Raw genomic sequence first — 13,031 nt, forward strand, 5'->3', positions numbered from 1 at the left:
TAAAGACACATGCACACGTATGTTTATTGCGGCACTATTCACAATAGTAAAGACTTGGAACCAACCCAAACGTCCATCAAGGATAGACTGGATTACGAAAATGTGTTACATATACACCATGGAATACTATGCAGCCATAAAAAAAGGATGAGTTCATATCCTTTGTAGGGACATGGATGAAGCTGGAAACCACCTTTCTGAGCAAACCATCTGAAGGACAGAAAAACAAACACAGCATGTTCTCACTCATAGGTGGGAATTGAACCAAGAGAACACCTGGACACAGGGTAGGGAATATCACACACCGGGGCCTGTTGTGGGGTGGAGGGAGGGGGGAGGAATAGCATTAGGAGATATACCTAATGTAACTGTCGAGTTAACAGGTGCAGCACACCAACATGGCTGATACATAGATACATAGATATAGATATAGATATAAATAAACCTCAATCTTGTGCACATGTACCCTAGAACTTAAAGTATAATAATAAAAAAAAGGTGGTACATATATAACACAGAATACTATGCAGCCATAAAAATAATGAGATCATATCCTTTGCAGGAACGTGGATGGATTTGGAAGCCATTATCCTTAGCAAACTGACACAGGAACAGAAAACCAAATACCACATGTTCTCACCTATAAATGGGAGGTAAATGATGAGAACACATGGACACATCAAAGGGAAAACACACACTAGGGCCTAACAGAGGGTGGAAGGTGGGAGGAGGGAGAGGATCAGGAAAAACAACTAATGGGTACCAGGCTTAATAGCTGTGATGAAATAATCAGTACAACAAACCCTCATGACACAAGTTTACCTATGGAACAAACCTGAATGAGTATCCCTGAACTTAAAATAAAAGTTAAAAAAAGAGTGGGGTCCTAATTCAACAGGATTGGTGTCTTTATAAGAAAAGAGAGAACACCAGAGCTCTCTCTTCTCCCTGTGAAGACACAATGAAAAGGCAGCCATCTGCAAGCCAAGAAGAAAACCTTCACCAAGAGCAACCTTGCTGGCACCTTGATCTTGGATCTCTATCCTACAGAACTGTAAAAAAAAAAAAAAAATTATCTGTGATAGAAAGCCACTGAGTTTGTGATGTCTGTTATGGTAGCCCAAGAAGCCTAATATAAAGTGGACTTTTTTCTTTAGGGTCAACAATGATGGCTTGAAGGAAGCAGAAAATTCAAAAGAGAAACAAGGTCCATCCTCTGTTTCTAATATCGTTCAGGAGATCGAGTGTAATATAGAGTAGAAATCTGTTAAATGAAATCCTCTGGAAACAAAATCTAACAAACTTTTCACATTTCCATAATAAATATCTGGAGTGTTTTGTATGTGACCTAACTCATAGCGCAATATAATTTAACCTAAAATTACTACAAGTCAATTATACCTTTTAAAGACTAAAGTTAAAGACATCATGCCCACAGTGCAATTTCCTCCCAACAGGAAAGTCAGTCTTACACTGCAGTCATCATTTCTTGGTTTCGTTTTAAAATGAAAACTGAAAAATAAAAATTAGTTGTCTACATTGCAAGTGGAAAATGACAGGGAAATATACTGGATCATTTAGATTCTCCTTACAACATGGGCTCAGATAACACTGCTACTGTTTATTCTCATATATTCTCAGAGCCTCCCTGCATTAGATTCTACAGGCCACCCTGTGGCTTTTCAATCAAAATAATCATTTTTTTTTATAAATTCATTTTAGCAGCACTTGTGTTTTGATTTGGTGCAAGTCCTCTGTCATTTATTAACATTCAGTGTGGTTTGGGGCAGCCTTATGTAAATGTGGCTCCCTCAACCAACAAAATGCACATTTTCTGTTTGACAATCAACATTTCATTAAAAGCTTGTTAAAGCTGGAATAGACCTTAATGATGACCTATTTCATGCCTCTATCTCCCATCCAACAATACCAGCATTGATAAAAGACCCAGACATCTTGACTTTCACAACATTATACTACCTACGTGAACAACATTAGAAGATACTTTCTTAGGATATGTAGACCAGATTTTCAAGCTGCAGGAAAATTTGTATCTCGCCTATCCTTAACCGAACACAGCTTAGTACCTAAATTTCTTGCTTTATCATAAAAATAAAAATAAAATCAGTATTACATGCATGTATAATATATTCTTCAATATATAGGGTATTTTTCAATTAAAAATAAGCATTGACATAAAAAGTAATAATACACTAACCATTTTTGTCTATCTTATATACCCATTATAAAGGGTCATCTGTTATTTAAACACACACACCTCCTCCACACATACTACAGGACCTGAGTGTGCCCAAACTAAGCCTAGGAGAAAACATTCATCACTCCTATAGAAATGAAAGGTAAATAAGCCTCAAATGAAAATGTGTTGGTCTAGAAAAGAAGAAAAAGATGTCCTGAAAGTCTTGCATCCTCTTCTCCTCCATTCACACCAGCTTATGAATCCTACACACTCTAGGTCTCCTGGGACTTTCTTCTGTAACGACGGTACCTTTCATAGTAAAGACGGTACCTTTCTCACCACAAGAAGCAAGCCAGTCTGCAGATCACTAAGGTCTCTTCAGGTGCTAAGACCTGTCTCTCTGTGAATGAATGCATGGAACACAAAATGTGGGAAAAAAGGAAATCTCATGCTAGTCTTATCAGAAATAAGGAGGCAGAGAGTTGGGGCTCTGGAAATGAAAGATGCAAGGATGTAACACTTTACTTAGGGAGCAGAAATAAGAGAAAGGGAGAGCAAAAACCTACTTGGCCAGTGGGTAGGCAGGTTATGTAACCAGTATTTTTACATGCCGCAATTTGAAAAATCTATAAAATGAGTATCGTATTATTTAGGACAACTTAATAAACATTAACACTTTATTAAGTGATTTAAAAATTCACACTAGGTATAAGTTAAAAAAACTTTATCATTTGTATACATTTGAGAATTTTATCATTCCTTTAACTCAACTTATTAAACATGATTACTTGTCAATTTAAAAATACATTGCTGTAACCCCATCTTCTGTAGACTGCATTATATTAAAGATCTAGATAAAGAAAGACCCGATTGAAGACACCTAATGCATCTATTCAATCACTCATTTACCCATTCAACAAACATTGATTGAATATCTACTAGGTTCTAGCATCGTGTTATCAGGAAAACACTGGCTAAGTAGCCAATCAAAACATGAATGTTGAATCTTTCCTGTTCCATGTTGGCAGTGAACCCATTTCTCTGTGTCTAGATGATTACTTCTTTCATTTGGAATGCAGTGGCTACAGACTGCACAGCTCAGTGCACCCACATAAAAATAATGTATAGCATGGAACCACTCAAAACTGTATTCAGTGATATGTCTCTGAGGGTAATGTAAAGCAGTGACGGATATCAAGAAAGCTAAATGCTGAGCACCAAATAAATAGTATGTGTTTTCTTCAATGGCATCATTAAGTACCTTTAAGATGGGATGGTAGCTGCTCTACCATGTGCCCTCAAATGAGAAGTACCTTTGTGCTAACATAGCAAAGAAGAGGAAAGTACAGATAAGGCAGACTTTACTTCCTCAGTTTTGGAGTTTTACATTGCTTTTGGCCTAGTATACATGTATTCATATATGTAAATATATGACATATTTTATTACATAAACATATCCATCTTGATATGTACATGTAGTAAAACCTATAGCGAGACTAAAAAAAAAAAGGCAAGAAATTTTCATGTGTATATGTGTATTTCCCTTAACATAAAAATATTTTAAAAACAGCTGTTAACACATCTACTTCCTGATTTGGAGGCTGTGGAGCTTATCTTCCCATACTGTTCTAAAATAGAGCAGCAATTTAAGGCTAATATAATTTTAGCTTATTTATTTCATGGTATTTTTAATTAGTGGCATGTTACACAAATCCACCCAAGGCAACTTATTTGTGGAAGGCATATTTTAAAATAATAACTCAATTGGTAAGTATGATAAATGTGTTTTTGTTTACTCTCACTAGGACCAGCCTATGTTTAGAATTTGAAGGAAATGTAAATACGTCCTCTGCCCTGCAGTTTGTCTCCAGACATCTACCAGGATATTTGATCAATGGAGGTGATTTGTGTCTTTCCTGTTCATGTATTGCCTTTCTCTTCACAGCTCTGCTTTAAATCCACATCATTTTTAGAGAGGTTACATATTAACTTCAAATTAGCCATCAGTACCTTATTGTGAGTTAATTTCTGAGCTCAGTATCAGGATACAGGGAGCAGTGGTGTTCTGATGCCCTCAGGGAGCACAGGATACTTGAGGAATTCATGCCTAAATGTGATGTTAAAGTTTGTTGTGTATGGAGACTACAAAGCAGGAAAGAGATCCAGGGATAAGAAAAGAGAAACAAAATGCTACACCTAAGATCAATCATCACTGCCAGGTGATAGCTTTCTGCAAAACTTGACTTCTGTCTGCCTAAGGAGGTTTTCACAAGAGTGAGATCCAAGAATGTGATCACGGAGTCATTTCCAAGGGAATATTGCAGACTGTAACAGGCTAAAGGTGGTAGAGATAGAAAAGTTAACCATCGAAAACCACCTCTCCCCCATCTCCCACCAGAATGAGCTTCTTTTTCTTGCTTCTCTCATTCCCTACTTCAGTCTATAATCTCCTCTGCCAAGAGGTCTGGGAAGATATGTGTGTGTGTGTGTGTGTGTGTGTGTGTGTGTGTGTGTCTGTGTCACACGTGTCTCTCCCTATATCTCAAGGCAATGTTGTAAACTTGGAAAAGATGTTCAGACTCCTTTCTGAAGACATTCTATTCATACCACTCTGATGCCAATTCTACTAACTAGAGTCATAGGGAATTATACATCCATTGCTAAACAGGCCACAATCCCAATGGTGATGAGCAAGCTAATTTTCTGGGCCCTGTTCATAATGTTCAATTGGTAGCAGGGGAGCTACAAAGTGGTAAGCTCTGATATGATGACTAATCAATCAGAATTTGAAAGCTCCTGCACAGGGAATTCTGGGAAAATTCAATGAGGCTCCAGAAGCTGCACTAAAGAAAAAGAAAAGGCCAAGGAAAAAGCTGCGTTTTTTTTCTCCCCCCTGGGGTTGAACAGCTGTCATCTGTCTCAGAGTCAGAATGTTCTCTCTAAGTAAAAATTTCATTTACATACTATAGAAAGTGGTGGAAAAAATCAGTGAATAAACACATTTAGCATCAATTCCTAGCTAATAATTATGACCCTCTCTTATTCCCCAGAGTTTCAATTCAAAAGAACTGAAGCTTCACAACATTAGTTTTAGGAGCCAGAGTTATAAAGATGCTGCTTAGATGAAATGCCCTGATCTTTCTCTGCACAGCGGTGTGCTGCCGTTGTAATTTTGGCTAATAATACCCCAAGCTCCACTTGTTACTAACTACATAGAAATAATTCTACAGAGACTTCAAATGGAATTGTGTTATTAATCATGAATTCTCCCAATGCTTAGGCTATTGCATACCAAAGGGAATTATTTTATGAATGGCAAGTACCTCCCCACCCCATGCTACATTTATAATTTCTTTTCATTCACACACATTATCTGGTAGGTTAAATTAAATTTTCTACACTTGTTTAGTAGGTAACAATGCTTTGAGTAGTCTTTAAACTTTAAAAGACACATTTATTTATACCATATTCTAAACAATATGTCTTTAGGTTTACACTTAGAAAAATCTCCATTACTTAAAACTACCAGAGAGTAATGTTGAGATACACACACACACACACACACACACACACACACACACACACACACACACACACACACACACACACACACATACATACTTAGAAATCATTTTATATATTTTGTGATTTTTTTGAGTTTTGGAAAACTGAAAAATACATATCATCTGAAAATAGGCTTCTCCATTTTCTCATAAATTAAAATGATTTTAACAGATAAATTAAATGCTACAGTCTTCTGACCTACCTTTACACGTGACAAAGGTTTAATTATGCCACATGTAATTACAGTGTGGATTGTACTTTAATGTATTCGAAATGTCAGAAAAATGGCGATTATTCAGAACATTTAAACAATCAGAATGTCAATATTTCTTGGCTACTCCTAATAGTAAAACAGATTCAGTGTATTTAAGTAATTACGTAAATATATATCTTCCTAGGAGAATTTAAGATTTACATGTATTTAAGTATTTCTCTGTATGACATTCATACAGAAATCCCATAAAATCATAATTATTTATTATGTAATTTTTAAAATATGTGTCAATTCAAGTCTTCCAAATGTAAGAACTCTTATCATTGTACTTTGTTCTCTGACAACATTGCAAACAGCTTTCACTCTGTAAAAATGATCCCTATCATTCTCTCATTCATACAACAGATACTTATTGAAAACCCACGACACACAAGGCAAGAAACAATGAAACCAGTCATATGTCTTCTTTAATCCTTAGAGATAAGGCTAGGAAGGCTAGCAGGGATCTGATTGTGGAGAATATAATTCATCTAATTTAAACTTTTCAGCCTATCCTGAAAATATATACTTCATGAAAACATTAAGCAATTAAGAAATATATTCAAATTTGAAGCTTTAGAAATGTTGGAGATGACTGATGAGAAAGACACACACACACACACATACACACACACACCCACACCAGGGAGGGGGCGGGGGCATAAGGAAATTGCATTAGAGGCTAATCTGGTTGAGATAAGTAAGTCAACTAAGCAGGTTCTAGGGAATCTATAGCATTTTGTAAAGGAGGACTATAAAGAATCATTGTTGGCTGATTGAGGCAATGGGCAATGGAAGTGAGGGGAAAGAATGACACTGAGAACCCAGGATTCTACTTCAGTAATTTGGTTGATAGTGGTATTATTTGTTGAAATGAGGAATTCCAGGGTGAGGCAATTTGGAGACAAAGATTATTTGTTCATTTCAGCTATGCGGTGCTTCAGATGCCTATAGGACAACCAGAGGAAAATGTCCAGTAGGCACTGGATAGACAGGTCTGGAAGTCAAAGACGAGATCTTGGATGGTAGGAGAGATTTGGAAGTCATACGTGAATAGTAGTAAAAACCAAGAAAGGGAATTAAATTGTCTAGGAAAAGCATGTTGGCATAAAGGAATGAACAAAGAGCAGAGCCCTGGAGAACAAGAATAACTACAGATGGACTACTAGAGGAAGAGGAAAAGTGAGACCAGGAGAACTATGAGAGAGAGAATGTGAGAGATTCACAGAGTCTCATCTGACAGGGGAAATTTAGGGTTGCCAGATTTAATGCAGAAAAATACAGGACTCCTAACTAAATTAGAATTTCAGATATACAGCAAATAATTTTTAGTATATCACAAAAACTGCTTATACTATTTTATCAGAAATTTAGATTTTACTAATTAAATTTAAATTTACCGTTTAAGATGAAAATTATTTTGTATTTATCTGGTATCCCTAGCTAAATCACATGAGAACTAAAAAGATTCCACTGCTTCTGTAAGCACAATCTTTATTAGCCACATTGTTTAAGTCTAGTTTCCATTGCTGATGAGCGGATGGTTAAGAGGTAAATTCCAAACATTATCTTGAGGTCTGTGCTGTGATATGAAGAGGGAAATGTAGGGCAATAGCTAGAGTTGAGACTCAGAGCTTCTTGAACTAGTAACAGAGGGAAAGGATAGAGCCAAGAGAACAAGAGAGGGTGGGATGCTGAAAAAGGGACACAGCTGCTCCCTCTGCACCTACCCACCACCAAGCCCTGTGACAAGCCTCCTTCCTGTCTGTACGTCTTGTCACACAAGGAGCTCTCCTCTATATAATCCTTTTCTTTAGTTCCTGCCTGATGCATTGCAACTCACCCTTCAACTCCCTCACTCTTTGTAGAAAATTTTCCTGGTCGCCCTCCTCAGAGTTATTAACTCTTTCCCTCTGTTATCCTAGCAACGTCTACCAAGATGCTGTAAACTCTGTCTTGTGATCCATTACGTATCTCTGACTCCTCAGAGATAGCTGGAGGATGGAACTTTGTGTTATTAAATTTTGTAATACCAAAATCTAGTCTAATTCTTAGACTAGTGTAGATGGTTAACAAATGCTAGAAGAATAATATCCACCTTTTCAAGATCCCTTTATTCTGTTGGCTCTAACAACTGCAAACAGATAAATTTCAAGTAATGACCAATGAACAAAATAAAATGCGTCTATTTTAATGCATCTAAAACATCAAGTTTAGATGCATTAAATAACTACATAGGCATATATTACATCATCCATTATCCATACAACATTATCAAATTTTTACTTGCATAAAGTATAGAAAAGTGTCTCAATTATATTGCAAAAAAATCCTGTCCCTGTATTTCATTTTCGGTTGTTATATAAGGGTTACATCTTTATTTTCCCTATATAAATACACTGAATATATTTTTGAAGTTATCAGGAGGTAAACATATTGAATGTGAAAGCTCATCTAGAGAGATATCTAATATATCCAAAGAGGAGAAAGCAACAGAAAATTAAGGTGATAAATCTAGAAGAAAGGATAGATTCAGAACTTGAAGACATAGTCAGACATTGTAAAAAGAGAGACACGGAACAGTAAAGAAAAATTTCAAAAGGCAAAGTCTTAGAATGGTGTAAATTGCTATCAGCACGAGCATTATTACCAAGAATACAGAAATAAAATGACCCACTTGAATTCAAGATCCTTGTCAAAACTATACAGTACATATTGCACACTTGGTTGCCTTGACAGAGAACTTTTGACATTTGAGTAATTACATTGTCATTAAGAAAGCCACCTGCAAAACAAATAAATGGTATTGCTAGGCAGGGCCAACCATACTCAGTTAACTCTACCTTGGCAGAAGATCTACAGAGAAGTTTGGGTTGGATTTGCTCCATAAAAAAGGATGAGGCCATAAAGTAAAATAATAGGATTTATATACAAATGGTTAAAACAAGGCCAGGACTGCTGACACATCTCTAAACAGCCAAAGTAATAAATTGTGTGGTTTCTTATCCACATTTTCTGGGTTATTCCACTTACCAGAGATTAAGACCCCCAGAAATGTGGGATCCTGGACTGGGAAAAGGAAGTGTGTCAGCTCATTTCAGAGGGATTTAAGCATGCTGCTTCTGAGCACCTTTCCCTGCCTCACCATTACTGTAGGGTGAGCCAACCAGAGGGAGCAGTACAACAGGCAGATAACAGAGCACACGGGCTCCAAAGATGTTCCAATCGCTGTTGAGTTTCCTCTCACATAGCAGGAAAGGTGCATGTCAATGACTTAAGCCTATTACAAAGGAAAATTCAATTCAAGTGGCTCGAATTTATTAAGGCAAAGCTTAATAAACAGACTGGTTACAGATCAGTGGGCTGAATTAAGGGATACACCCAGAGATTTGCAGCAGAGAAAGTTATGACCACTGATAGGCCTGAAGGGGCAAAAGGAGAAATAGTGATTCCGGAACATCGTGAGATCACAAACAGTAGGAGCCATGGAAGAGGTGTCGCCTAACATAGCTGTACTTAAGGAGGGTACAGGCCAATAGGGAATGGAGAAAAACCCCAAGAACCCTTGCCTTTCACTGTCCTGTCTGTTTTCTCCTGCTGGTGCCTCCGATTGGGCAATCCACCAGAAGCCAGCTGTCCCAAGAGCCTGTGTCAGTTTCTTGGGGGACATTGCACAGCAGAGATGGACAAAGTAGGATTTAGGGGTGGGAGGTAAAAAGAAAAAAAATGAGCTTGTTCAGGATATTAGCCAGCTCTCAAAATTGTATAGAATGCCTAAGCAATTCAAAAACAGTACAAAAATTATTTTTGTTCTCTTGGGTATTACAAAGCATAAATAAATAAGTACTCTCCTTATGCTGCTCATTTTAGGAAAGCGAATCATTCAAGTTGGCAGAGTTTATAAGCAATGTCTCTTTATTCATGACCATGCAATAACCCCCTGCTCAAACAACTCTTTGCTTCAGGGTAAATCTTGACTTCAAAATAGCAAGGGAAAAAGGTTAGACAGGATTGCTTGTTTACTATGGGAAATGATCTATGGATTTTTTGGGGAAGAATTCCTAGCAGTCTATCTCAGGTATTTTCAAGTTCTTAGCAATGGAGAGAAGCACTTCTGGAAGATAAGCACGATATTCCTTTATGGCTCCCCACAGAGCCAAGTACATCAGTGGAGTTTACTGAATGTACTGAGAAAATGTTTCCTGGCTCTCATATTAATGGGTTTATGAAAGGAAGATGCTCCTGGGTAGTTTGTATATTGCACTGAGATCTAAACTCAAGTGCAAATCATTGAGCTAATGGATCCAGTGGAAAGAGAACTCATTTGGAAGACAGGAAACCTGGGTACCAGGTTTGGGTTTGCCACCAAGTATGATCTTAGACCCCAGATATAAATTACTTATGACACACTGTGCTTTCTCAGTAAAAGTATGCATGTGGGATAGTTTATTTCCAGTGTCCTTTACAGAATAACTTTTAAAAAATTAAGCTCTAAATTCTAAAGTCATTTATTCAAACAACCAAATACCTTTCTGAAGAATAAGCAATGCAGAAAGAAAAAAAAATATTATTACTTTTCTCTGGCCACAGTTTTAAATGCTTTTGGAATTCACATTTGCAAGGTCATTAAATATACAAGGTGCATGGCAACAGCATCAGCTAAAGAAACGTGGATAAAATTTTGATCTTCTCATTGCTTAGAACTTTGTGCTTGAAAAAATTATACAGTATAGTTTGGAGGAGGAGGAGTCTTCCTTTTATCCTTTTGTGGTAGTTTTCCTTTTAAGAAAAAAAAAAAAATTCAAGCACGTCCTTTCTAGTTCATTTTCTCAATCTAGCCTTGATTTCTAGTACTTAGTCTGTTTCTTCAAGAACCTTGTCCTTACAGTCTTCTCTAAGATAATATTTGTGGATCACAGAAACATTTAAAGTATTACCTTTCATGATAGCTTGAATAATGGCCCTCAAAAGATATCCTCACCTTAGTCCCTGGAACCTGCACATATATTACCTTACCTGGGGAAAGGAACTTTATAGATGTGAAGTTAAGGATCTTGACATGAGTGGATTATCCTGGATTATCTGGGTGGCCCCAATGTAAAGACAAAAGAGAGATGCAGAAGGGTAAGATCAGAGAGTGAAGAAGTAGAAACAGAAGCAAGGGTCAGAAAGGAAAGAAGATGCTATATAGGCTATTGGCCTGGAAGATAGCATAATAAGCCATTAGCCAAGGAATTTAGGCAGCCTCTGGAAACTGGAAAAAGCAAGAAATAGATTTTTCCCTACAGCATCTAGAAGAGTACAGCCTTGCCAACATGCTGATTTCCACTAGTTGAAACTGATTTCCAACTTCTGGCCCCCGGAACTGTGAAATAATACATTTACATTGTTTCAGCCACTACGTTTGTGGTTTTTTTTTTTTAAACAGCAGTAATAGGAAACTAGTAGAAATTCTAAGAATATTTTAAGTAGGGCCTTCTGGAAAGATCTAAAAATCTCAATTTAATCAAATAAATAAACCTATAATGATTTAATAAATCTTTGGTGATTTCAGATCCTATGACAGAAAGTTAAGGAGATTTTTTTAAACTAGAAAATAGTACCCACAGTCCCTCAAACACTACTAAATCAATTATGATCTATTGACTTATATGGCAATAAACCCAACTACAGCCCTAATCCATGATTCTTTAAAAAAGAAAAATTGAGATTAAAAAAGTCATAATCACAAAGTTTCTCTCAGGCTCCCTCATGGATGAATTCATAAAAATGCCTTATCTTTTCTTTTGGAATTTATATCATTTCATGTTTTTTTATTAACAAATACCAATGGACAATTTAAAAAGTTAGTCTTCAGATTCAACATCATTAAATGTGTTTTTCTGAACTATAACGCTGGTAAACGATTTCAGAATTTCCCTTTTTGGAAGGAGCATTTTTCTGAATTAAATTACCATCATAATGGATTAAAACAGTTTTTTCCTTCTTTCCAAGTCCCCTTAGGTGAGCTCCTAAAAAGAACAGAGTGAAATTTACTATTGATGAAAATGGCTATTTATTCTGTCTATGCTCTGTAGCCTCTGAATATGCCTATCTCTAATTGTACTTACCATATCATATCAAGAGAATTATTTACTTACAAGGCTGTCTCTATTCATTAAAGTCTAGTGATTATAATATGAATGTTTTAAGGTTAGGAATTGTCTTTATGCACCTTTAAAAAATCTCCCAAGCCTTGTGCAAGGTAAACACTAAATAAAATGTTTTGTGAACTTACCAATTCTTATGTAGGCTAAGATTATAATACACTTGATCGTGCTCAGAGAGTTTGTTAAAAAAAAAAAAAAAAAAAAAACTAAAGATAATCAGAAATAGCTTTCAATATTGAACAGTGTATACCGGATAATATAAGTAACTGCTCCAAAGCAAAAATATCATTGTTTAAAACATTTCTGGAAGTGTTAGAATTCTCTTTGCAACAAGTGTTTACCTTGGGCCAAACGGTTAAGAATTGAGAGCATTTTTCCCTGTGCATTTCCATACTTTCCCTTTAACCTGGCCTCCACAACACCTTCCCACTCAAAAATGCCCTCCACCTTCATCCTGCTTCACTATTTCCCAGGACGTATGCTCAGTGTGCCCCAGACCTGACCACTTCAGACTGCTGTGCATGTTCAGGCAGTCACATCCCTCTTTTGTTCACTAAATTGCACTCCATTTGCAGGTCTTTGCTTCACAGTCTTGCTTTCTGTTTTAGAAGTATCATGCTACTATAAAGACACATGCACACGTATGTTTATTGCGGCACTATTCACAATAGCAAAGACTTGGAATCAACCCAAATGTCCATTAGTGACTGCTGTGCATGTTCAGGCAGTCACATCCCTCTTTTGTTCACTAAATTGCACTCCATTTGCACGTCTTTGCTTCACAGTCTTGCTTTCTGTTTTAGAAGTATCATGCTACTATAAAGACACATGCACACGTATGTTTATTGCGGCACTATTCACAATA

General features: G+C 36.6%; 1 protein-coding gene across 1 annotated transcript in view; it reads right to left on the reverse strand.

The window, feature by feature from the left end:
- The window catches only part of DCC (DCC netrin 1 receptor), a 1,279,089-nt gene that overhangs the window by 616,237 nt on the left and 649,821 nt on the right, over nt 1-13,031 (reverse strand). The window lies entirely within an intron of this gene.

The sequence above is a fragment of the Colobus angolensis genome, unplaced genomic scaffold (assembly GCF_000951035.1).
Source record: "Colobus angolensis palliatus isolate OR3802 unplaced genomic scaffold, Cang.pa_1.0 Scaffold312, whole genome shotgun sequence".
Lineage (NCBI taxonomy): Eukaryota > Metazoa > Chordata > Mammalia > Primates > Cercopithecidae > Colobus > Colobus angolensis.